General features: G+C 37.9%; 1 long non-coding RNA gene across 1 annotated transcript; it reads right to left on the reverse strand.

Moving 5' to 3' along the window:
• Positions 1 to 3,915: 3,915 nt before the first annotated feature.
• On the reverse strand, positions 3,916 to 10,837 carry LOC107649863 (uncharacterized). Its single transcript, XR_001624281.2, has 4 exons — positions 10,684 to 10,837; positions 10,101 to 10,157; positions 9,110 to 9,218; positions 3,916 to 4,029 (listed from the first exon to the last, which is right to left on the reverse strand). It is a non-coding gene; the product is annotated as an uncharacterized LOC107649863 (long non-coding RNA).
• Between the last annotated feature and the right edge of the window lie 596 nt (positions 10,838 to 11,433).

Here is an 11,433-nt window from a genome sequence, read left to right on the forward strand (position 1 = left end):
GCCAACCCAGCTGGAGGAGACTGATAAGTCCAGTGTCAAGATGATGCAAAAGCTTAGGAAAATTGTAATGCTCACTGGGTAGAAAGAGAGGGAGAATAACATGTAGAGCCCGATGACTTTTGGAAGAAAATCTCTTTCTGCTTGACTGCGATTGGTTAATATGCACTGTATGCTCGGAATACTCAGTGTGATAGTTCCTCAACATTTCACACAGTTTAGAAATCCCTCACAAATACTTAGCCTGGGATATACCATCCTCTACTACATAGAGAGCTCAACTCTGGGGCTGGACCCACTTTAGACTTCCTTGAAACAGTTATTCTTGAGAGGTATATCCTTAGAGAAATGATAGTCACCTTGCACCCTGTCTTAGGCAGACCACACCTAGAGTATTATGTTTGGTTCTGGGTGACTCTATTTAATGAGGACATTGATAAATTATAGGTTATCTAAGGGATGGCAAAAAGGATGATAAAAGGTCTCAACTTCTTGCCAGATGAGCATCAATTAAAGGAACTTTTGATAATTAGCCTGGGGGAAAAAGACTTTGCAATAAGCACTCTATCTGAAGGGCTTTCGTGAAGACCTGGGGCAAAAATCATTTTGCTTGGCCTCAAAAGGAAGAATTAAGAAGGTGCAGAAAGGGAAAGACTTCCTTATATTCAGGCCTGATGTAAGAAAAATTTTAATTATTGGAACTGCCCAAAAGAGATGAATTGTGTTGGGAAAGGCATTCCCTTCTCTGGAGTTTTTTGAGCAGAAGCTGGATGGCAACCCATCAGGTATGTTTTTGAAGTGAGTCTTATCAACCTATAATTTGGGCCTGGTGGCCTCTCTAGTCCCTTCCAACATGGACATTCTGTGATTTGAAGGGGTTGACTCCCCGGGAGGATTGACTCTGCATTCAGGAAAAGCCCTATTTAAGAGAAACAGTTCATTTTGCAACCTTTAAAGTGATTTTATTTTACAACAATTCCTGGTGCAATTTAGATACATAGAGACATGATTATTTCCTGGGCTACATCTCCACCTTTACTTACATCTCCCAATTCCACTATGTTGCACAGGCAAATGTCAAGTTGGATTAAAAGCTTCCTTGTTTGTAATCTATATCACACTAATACAACTCATTAAAACTATTATTCCTGATTCTACTTCACAATCAGTGTGAACAGAGAAGGGAGATATCATTCCTAAAGTAGCTTAAAGATCTTACATGATTTCTATGCTCCATCTTGAAATTTTCATGTTCCATCAGATCCTTGTCCACTAATGACAGTATGTACAGTAACAGGGGTAACATGGGATCAGAGTTCTTCTCGCAGTATAACTGGAAGTAGAAGGATAACTAGAAGTAGAACTTCTGTAAGGCGGAGGACTTCTGTAAGACGGGAAAGAAGAAGAGGTCTTCCAATATTTGGGTTCTCTATTTTTTTCCTTCAAAGGTAGTTTTTTACAATAATGTTTTATAAGGGGTATATAAGATGTGATTTTGTCTTTGGGAACATAACCTGGGCCAAAAGATAGAGAAAAGACAAGAACATGTAATATCATATCAACCAACATTCACTTAAAGCTTTCTGTAGAATGCCACATAATCTCAAAGAGAATCTTTAGCATCTCTGCCAAAGAGTGGCCAGAGGCCATTAAATCCAGTCCATCCTACACAGAAACTCCTCCTATAGTATTCCTAACAAGATGCTTTCCAACTTGTTAAAACATTTCCTAAAAGGTAACAGCCCAAACTGAATGTCAAGAACCATCTACACTTTCAATGGTGAACTATGAATTTCTACTGGGACCTGTAACATCCTGGAAGACAAGGACTAGCTGTTGTTTTGTATCGTTCACATCCCTATCATAGTTTCTTACCCTATTAATCATAAATATCAACCATTAAACATTTATGCAGATGCAGAACCTAAGGATAGGAAGAAATTTGATGCAATCCCTTGTCCTCAAGGGGTCATTTAGCTGGGGAGATGGAACATACAAGTAAAAAAGACTAAAAGAACACAATTTGGAATTTTTAAAGGGTCCCTCTATGAATTTAACATTTTTTTATTGTAGATGTGTGGTCAATATAAGATTGTAACCTTTCTTATGGCCTGAATTTATTTCATTTTCTCTTCATTTCACAACTATGCCTTTCAGTTTTTATCCCACCTTTTCATCATTTTCATCACTGTCATTCTTCAGAATTTCTGCTTATATCTATACCATTACTGTCTCTATTAGTTTCAACTTTTCAAACTTGAGTATCTTCATTTCCATCTGGTGAATTTGAAATTCAGCATTTCTAATACTCTTCAATTCCTACTTTACTATGACGGCCAACTTGAATTTCCTCAGCTGAACTGAACTCCTTCTACACTGTAAACCTTTCAAGTGGTGTGGACACCCAGACTTTCCACTGTTGACTCTCAATAGAAGAGACTATCCCTTTCAATGCAGGCTTTAATAGATGTTTGTTTAATTGAATGAGGAGGTAGCAAATAACTTTATAAATGGAATGACAAACCATAAGGGTTAGAGATCATTGAAATGGTACTTTTCAATACAGGTATTTACAGCCTCTTTGCCATTTTGTAAGCTTTAATGAGTTCACAGGATCACAGATGGTGTTATTCTTACGGCCAGGGCTACCATCAGTTCCAAGAACCTTCTAACTGATCTTCCAGCTATTTAATCATTCTCCATGATGCTATCCAAGTAATCTTGGATAATATCATTCTGATAGCATTCCTCTGCTAAAAAATGCTGTCATGGTTCCATTTTTGTTTGTTGGATACAGTATATACCCTGGAATTCAAGCCTTCAATAATTGGGCTCCAACTTACTTTCTCAATCTCATCTTATATTTCTCTTCTTCACATTCTCAACATTCCACCCAGCTGGATCATTCTCCCTTCTCTTTTCTTATCTTCCCTTCCCAACAAATTCAAAAAGCACATCACTCCCCATACCTTGACTCCTTCAGTCCCCTGTGCTTGAAATGGTGAAATAGACTTCCCTCTATCTTTATCTTTTGAGGTCTTACCTTTGCTTCAAGTCCATTTCAGGTTCTAAATTTGTCCCTGAAACCTTCCCTCGAGTTCCTCTCCTCTAAGCTTAATATTATCACTTTCCCCCACTCCCTTCAAATTTCTTTCAGCATATTTCCCAGACTTTTTCTTTGAACTTATCAGTCTTTCCCTAGTATAAAAGTAATTTGATATTCCTTCCCCTGACCATGAGGGAAGGGATTGGTTCATTTTTCATTTTTGTAGCCCCAGTGTCCAACATAGCACAGAATGAGTGCTGATCTGAATTGAAACCTCTGGAGTTGGTGAATTGCATGCTGTTTTATAAGATCTGATAACTAAGCATTTATCCTGCACTTACCTTTGCTGTTAGATGGTATGTGTGAATAAATTTAACATGACCCCTATTTTTAAGTTAAACTATTTTTGGGGGGAGGAGAGAAAACCCAACTTATTTTATTTGGGGATAAATACAGCAACTAATACCATGAGTATGAATTGATTGCTAGTTAAACTGTATGCAATGGAAGGTCTAAAATTAAAAAACAAACAAACATATATCAGGGCTTCAAGAGGGCTAGTCAGGGAAGACTCCACAGAAAAGATGGGATTTAAGTTGGACAGTGAACAACTTATACAACACTTACCTTTTTCTTAACTAGCTCATAATTCCCTTCCTGAAAATTCTCCTGATTTGTCCCCTGACTCTTTACTTCCTGTTGACCAGTGACACATTGAACACTTGGCCAGCAAAGCATTCTAATACTACTACCCAAGTGGCTGAGGGGATGCTTCTGGGATTGTTCTTCTCTGCACCTGACTTCAGTTGCAGAATCCAAATGATTTCCTTAGGTTCTTGCTGTAGGTTGAATGAATAAGACTTACCTAGGAAATATTTGTAGAAGAGACTGAGAGCATATTGCCTTTTCAGTTTCTCCCATTCAGGCTTAGAATCATAAGTATCCATGATTCTTTTCAAATAGCATCGTCGTCCTGGTGTTAGTTTCTGGTGAAGGAAAACAGACATTTATGATGAGTCAGCAAGGGGAGGCTGAAGAGCAGAGTGAATTCTCACTGGATTCTACAGAAATGACTCTATCTCCCTAAAAGCTATAAATTTTTTACAAAGTTGGGAAACAATAGTTTGGGCAATAGTTTGAATCCTTTTATTAAAAAAAAAACAAATTTTGATTGGCCTAGTTTAAGACAAAAGAAGGTCCAAAAGGAGAAAAAATATCAAGTGAACTCACTACAGCTTCTGAGGTGCTTTGAAGATCTATCTATGTTTTTATGAGCCTCTAATCCTAAAGCATATGGGACAGGGGTTAATTGTGGGCATCGGATTTTTCTAAGGCTCCATCCCAAGCAAATGTAGGGGTTTTTTTAGAATAGGGACTATTTTTCATGTTTATCTTTGTATTCTTAATCTCTAGTACAATGATTTGCAACACAGTAAACTTTAATAAATGTTTGTTGAATGGAATCTCCTTGTTCAATTCAATTTTAAATTCAATGAACATTTATCAAGTTCCTATTATGTGCAAGAAACTATGAACACAGACAAAACAAGAAAACAAAAACAAAACAAAACATTTTTACCCTCAAGGAGCCTTCATCTTACTGGATGATATTTGCAAACAGGCAAGTGAATATATAATAATTTGATCAGGAGTGAACATGAATGACTGAAAGGATTCTGGAAAGTTTGGGGTTGATGATGACACATAGACTTTTTAAAGTGAAGGTAAGGAGCAAGTGTATTCTAGGAATAAGGAATAGATTATGCAAGGCACAGGGGAAAGAGATTTAATTCTGCATTTGGGAGAAAGAGCAAGTGGGTTAATTTGCTTGGAATGTAGGGAGTGTGAAAGGAAGTAGTAGTATACTATCCTGATGCAAGAGGCAAGGGTATTGTGGTTAGTAGCTATATTTTAGAGATGTTGAAGTGGGGGCATTGAGAAATGAGGGTTCCTCATTCATTCCCCTTATTATTTCACTATATCAGCTAAATTCATTTCAGGAAACAATGGGTTAATGCATTCCTCCAAGGGGGAAATTGAATAGATTAGAAATGATCATTGATATTCCTGAATTAGGTTGAAAGATATTCAGAATAATAAAGCTGGGAGTAGGGGAATGGTCTGTGAACTCAGCACCTTACTTAAGTTCCCTACATGAGTGTGAGGTTGGATTGTTAGAGGGAACACATTGCAATACCCCTTCATGAAGAGAAATGGATCTACACAATGGGTTATGTACACATATGTGTATGCATGTATTTAAGCCCATCAGCTGAGAAAAGGCCATCTTCCCCATCTCCCATCAAGAGACATGAGGCAGCACTGGTGATCTCAGCCAGAGTGGGGCATAATGAGGTCTGCCTTGTGGGCTTGGCCACCAGTCTTTGTAGAACCCTTTAGCACCAGGCTGGAACTTTCTGTAGACAAGCTGAAGGAGCAGAAGAACCTCATCTCAGGAGCACAGGATGAGCTGTAGTGAAAAAAGCTGAAGCAACAAAGGATGATCAGCAAAGAGGACCAAAGGTGAAGAAGGAGTAAATTCCACCATGACGCTATCCAATCACCAATTATTGGACTCATAGCAAAGTTCCTGAAAAATGAGTCTGAGGAAAAGTGTTGAGCTTCAGGTGAAGGGGAGGTCCCTGGGAGAGGAAGCACCTAAAAAAATTCTCTTCATTCCAACTATTCGTAACTTTTCTTGGATGACTATTTTATAAGCCCCATTGCTGGCAGAAGGAAGAGTATAGAAGCAAGGAACTATGCTTTCAGAGAGAAAGTAACCAAATTCAGATAGCCCTGAGTTCTCAACTCTGGGCAAGCGCTGAGCTTTCATTATGTTTTTGTTTAGAGGCTCAGAAAACTAAATACTGCCCTTGTGAGATCAGATCTAAAATCTTGAATCACAGTAGTTTGGTAATTTTTCAATCATATCTGACTCTTCATGACCCCATGTGGGGTTTTCTTGGCAAAAAAAGACTGCATTGATTTGCTCTTTCCTTCTTTAGCTTATTTTGTAGATGAGAAACTGAAACAAAAGGGTTAAATGATTTGCCCAAGGTCACACAGCTAGTGTCTGAGACTGGATTTGAACTCAGGAAAATGAATTTTCCTGACTCCAGATCCAGTGCTATATTCACTGTCACCTAGATACCACTGAACATTTAGCATTAAGAGACTAGGCAAATTGCTTCTGCTTCTTGTGTGAAATATCCTTTGGGGTATGGTGCTCAGAAATAGGACCCAAATCTTGGATTTGAAATCTGGGTATTCTTGGTGATGCTTTCTGCTATAGATAAGGAATATTGGTGGCTCATATTCCAGAGCATGAGTCAATTATTTATTTCTTGAATAAGACTAATATGAGTAATAACTGTGGCAATATGGTGGTAGAGTATGGGTAATAATAATGGGAGGAGAAGACTAGATTTCATCTTTGAATAAATAATATAGCTTCTTTAAAATTGATAACTTTCTAAGTGGAATGTGAGTGACTCCATCTTAGGTGATCTAGGAATGCATTGAACCATCATTAAGCTTAATAGATCCATAACCATTACAAGAACAAATTAATAAACAGCAACAGGAACATTCACTCTATGAGGTAAATGAGAATTTCAAATGAAGGTCTGATTTTAGCAGTAGGACAAAGATGTTTAGATCCTGGTGGAAGTCTTAGCTTTTTACATGCAATAGAGAGAGATAACTATGAGCAATTTGGTGGAAAGACAGGCCAGATCCAGGATGAAAGAGATTTCAGGGGAAGACAGTTTTGATTTTAACAATCAATGAACATTTATTAAGCATTTACTGTGTGCCAGGTTTTATATTAAGCTTTATGATGCAAAGAAAGACAAAAACATTCCCTGCCTTCAGGAAACTCACATGAAAATAATTGGGAACATACAAAGTATATTCAGATTGTATGATAAGTATCTCAGAGGCAAAAGCACTAGTAGTTGGATTGATCAGGAAAGATTCCTATAGAAAGTGGCAATGAACTGAGTCTTGAAGTCAATGAAGCTAAGAGGCAGAGGTGAAGAGTTTACCTTCCTGTATTCCAGATATAAGGGACAGTTAGTACAAAACCTTAGAGATGGGAAGTGGAGGACTCTGTGGGGAACAACAGATAAGCCACTGTAGCTAGAACATAGTGTGCATAGAGGGCTAAGAGTAAAGAAGAGAACAGTTGATGAAGAGCTTTAAATGCCAGGTGGAGAATTTTATATTTGATCATGGAGGTATTGGGAAACCACCACAGTTTGATGAGTAGGGGGTGGCATGATCAGATCATTGCTTTAGGAGAATCATTTTGACAACTGAGTAGATAACTTGAAAGGAGGAGAGATTTGAGACAGGGAGACCCATTGGAAGGTTCTTGAAAGTCTAGGCAACAGGAGATGGGGGCTTGACTGATGTTATGAAGGTAGAAATAACATTTGACAATGTATTAGATATGTATGGCATGCATGAGAGTGAAGAATCAAGGATGACACAAGTTGTGAACCTGAGTGATTGGGAAGATAATGGTGTTCTCCTTAGTAAGAGAAAAATTGGAAAGAGAAAAGGGTTTGGGGGAAATGATTTCTTTTTGGGACATGCTGAGTTTGAGATGCCTGAGGTTTGTTCAGTTTAAGATATCAAAAAGTAGGTGATGCAGAGCTGGAATTCAGCAGAGAGACAAGGATGTTTATATAGTTTTAGGAACTGATTGCATACAGATGACAATTGAACCCATAGAAGCAGAGGAGACCACCAAGTGAGATAGTATAAGGAAGAAGAGACCCAGGGCAAAAACTTGGGAGACACTAATAATTAGTGAGTTTCCCATGGATGAAGATTCATCTAAGAAGACTGAAAAGAAACAATCAAATAAGTCAAATAAAATAAAAGACCATTAGATTTGGCAAGCTAGGAGATCTTTGATAACATTGGAATGATTTGGTTCATTTGAATGATGAGGTTGGAAGCCCAATTACAAACAGTTTAAGATGGAGAGGAGAGAATTGGAGGTAATCGCTTCAGATGGATTTCTCAAACCATCAACTCAAGGGTAAAGGATCAGTACTCCTCCTGATGATTTTTAACTTTCAGGAAGTGATAGAAAAACCAAGTATAGAAAGAGAAGGTATAGGCAAAAAACTGAGATCAGTAATTACTTATTCTTAGATGAATTTACAATTTAATTTTTGCAGTTGGTTAAGGAGCTTGGGGTTTCCTTTAGGGATAGAATGATATTCTTTTTGATATTTTATCAGAAACCACTGGATTTCCTGAAGTTTTATTCAGATTTCCTAGATGTCTCAGAACTTTCCAGATAATCCTCTGGTCAAATAGAGATGGTCACTCCTCTGGAGATGTCAGAGCTATGGTTTTGTATATATAACTTTTCTGAAAGCAGCTCTAACTAAATTACAGCTAGGTCCCTATTAGTGTCTCAAGTAGTGTGTAAAATGAATCCTCTGAAATGGTGCCCTGTATTTGAATTTTCACTCCTTGAGCTTATAACAATGTAAAATATGGCCATTGGTTTGAACCTGATACAGCTACATAATTCAGATTCAAGTAGTTAGATCACTTCAGGGGATTCTTTATTTGCACTAATTGGGACCTAGCTGATGAAGTTTTGAAAAATTCTTCCATCAGCTGTTTACCAGTGAAACAATTAGCCTCAAGAAGTACCAGAGGCAGCTGGTAACAGAGTGGATTGAGTACTGAGCCTGGAGTCAGAAAGCCCTGAGTTCCAATAGGATCCTGGGCATTTACTACATCCCATGGGTGACTCATTTAACATTTATTTGTCTCAGTTTCCTCAACTGTAAAATGGGGGTAATAATAACACCTAATTTGCAAGGATTTTGTGAGCACCAAATGAAATAATATTTGTAAAAATTGGCATGGAGTAGGAACCCCCTTATGAGCTAATTGTCATTGGATGTGTCGAAGCAGATTTTGCACCATCATTCTTCTGTAACATTGCAGAAAGGTTTCCTGCATTTAAAAAATAACTGGATAATATGACTTCAAAGAGCCCTTCCAGTTCTAAAACTCCATCATTCTATATCTTACCTGTAGTAGTGTAGCTTCCCAGTCTGAAGAAGCACCTGTTTTGCAAGAAAGTTTTTTGCTAAACATTTTGTTAGGCCCAAGGCTTAACTGTTTTGGATTCATCTTTCTCCTATTGCAAGAAGGAAAAAGAAAAAGAAATGATAAAATTCCAGCCTGATTGGAGCCTTTGCTTTTGGGATAAACCCTAATGTGAGAAGAATAGGTAACTATATTAATTATCTAGTGATTGGCCAACCATGTAGTGAGCCAGTCCATCCATCTATCCTTCATCATGTGGGTAATTTTGGCACTCACTCTTCCCGTTTCCCTTTAGTGTTGGTCCAGTAAGGCTCAGAGAGCAACATTACACAGGCAGTCTTATTTCTGAGCATGACTACATGATAACTTATGATGAGCTGCAAATGGCTGACCCTCTTCCTTTGCTTTTTTTCCTTCCTCAGAGCTTCAGAATGAGAAGTTCAAAGTAGCTGTGACTAAGATTTGGCTGCTGTTGAAGCAGATGAATCAGGTAAGATCTCAAATGGCTTTCTCTGAGAATTTTCTTTTTCTGTCTTTTGGTGACTAAGAGGGAGTGGATTAGGGATTTGGGACTCAGTCTCTGGCTTTGATAGGACCAGCTAGGAATAGGAATCAGAATGACTAAATGCCTTCTCTCCCTTCACCCCCTAAAACTTTCCTTTTCTCTACTTCTGAATTGTAGAAAATGAACACAGTAGAAGCGAATAATAAGCAAAGTGTACTTAGTGATGCATCATCTCAGACTACTGACTAATGCATCAACAATCATCAATTAAGCACCTTCTACCTGTCTTCTGTGTTAGGTGCTGGAGATAACAAAGACAAAGATGAAAAAAAATCCTTGTCTTCCAAGAGTTCAAGTTCTACCACAAACAGCTCACCTACGGGTGGACTGAAGAAACACAATCAATTCTATGTTGCTGACTTCGTTGTTATGAGATTCAATGAATTTGAGCTGAATAGAAAATATTACCTTTTATTGACTCAGTAGAGTTAGTACTCAAAGTCCCCTGGACGATGGTTTAATTGCCTGGAAAGAGAAGACCCAAAGCTTGGATTTTGAGTCCATTTATAATTCTGAGATTTTATGGGGGGGAAGGGGTAAAAATCACATTTCTGTCATATATCCATGTTAAAAAAAATGATAAATTAAACTAGAAATGTTTTATTTACTGCTAGTCTCCTTTAGCATGGACTCAGGGCACCATGCTGGCTGGGATACATTTTACTTTAATGACTTTCTGATTCAAACCTACTTCAAACAGGCATCTGTCTCATCTCAATATCTTATTTTTTTCCATTTTCCAGTCTTTTAACAGAACCAAAAACATTCCCTTGCTCCTGCAGTTCGAGGACACAAGTTTTCCAGCTACATTTCTTTCTTGGGAAAGCTAATTCTTATATCATGTAGACTCTTTCTAGGCTATTGCAGAGGAGACATTAGTTTCTATTTTTAGTGACCCAATGGCTCATATCCAGTGTATGATGAAAACTCCTGGGAGGATGTATAGATCTTTCCTAGACAATATCTGATAAAGTTTTCTAAGATGACTTACCTTGTTTTACAAGTTACCTTTCTGCTGAAATTTGTTTTAAATTCAGTTTCTTCTTCGGGTATGCTCAGTTCTCTTCTTGGTCTCTCCTTTTGGTAGTCATGATGGTAGTGTTTCATTCTGTTGACAACCTAATATCCTAGCAACATTGTGAGGCAGAAAAAAATCAGCTGATGCCCTGCCTAACTTCTGAGAATCAGCCCACTTTTTTCTCATTATTTTCTTTACCCAATATGATTAATAATTGTCAACTCAAGTAATAAAGCAACCCACAATCATTAATGATGCTCCTACTATGTGCCCAGTGCTGGGGGTGTGGATAAGAAAGTCAGATTAAAATCAGGAATTAAAAACTGAGAGAATTAAGGAAAGCCTCTAGGAAAGGAAACGATTGAGTTGAAATATGCAGGGAGCTGGAGCAGAAGTGAGGAAAGAAAATATTTCAGGAACAGATGGGCAGACTGTGCAAAGACACATGGGGTGTTGAGGGGAAGGTGGAATGTAAGACATAGAACCTTTGTTTACCACAATTTCCTCCATTGATTGGAATATAGAGTGCCAACAAGGTAATGAGTCTAAACTTTTCATTATCAGTCAAAGAAGGAAGGATGTTCTTGTGTTTAATCTTATTGGGCAAACCAAGTGGACACTTGGTACCTGGAGATAGAGATGTGACATTGAAGAAGGTCAAGAATTCCAGGAACATTCTGAATGTGCCTAAACTTTGCATCATCACTCAAAGAGGGAAGGATG

This window comes from Monodelphis domestica, chromosome 8, assembly GCF_027887165.1.
Source record: "Monodelphis domestica isolate mMonDom1 chromosome 8, mMonDom1.pri, whole genome shotgun sequence".
Classification (NCBI taxonomy): Eukaryota; Metazoa; Chordata; class Mammalia; order Didelphimorphia; family Didelphidae; genus Monodelphis; species Monodelphis domestica.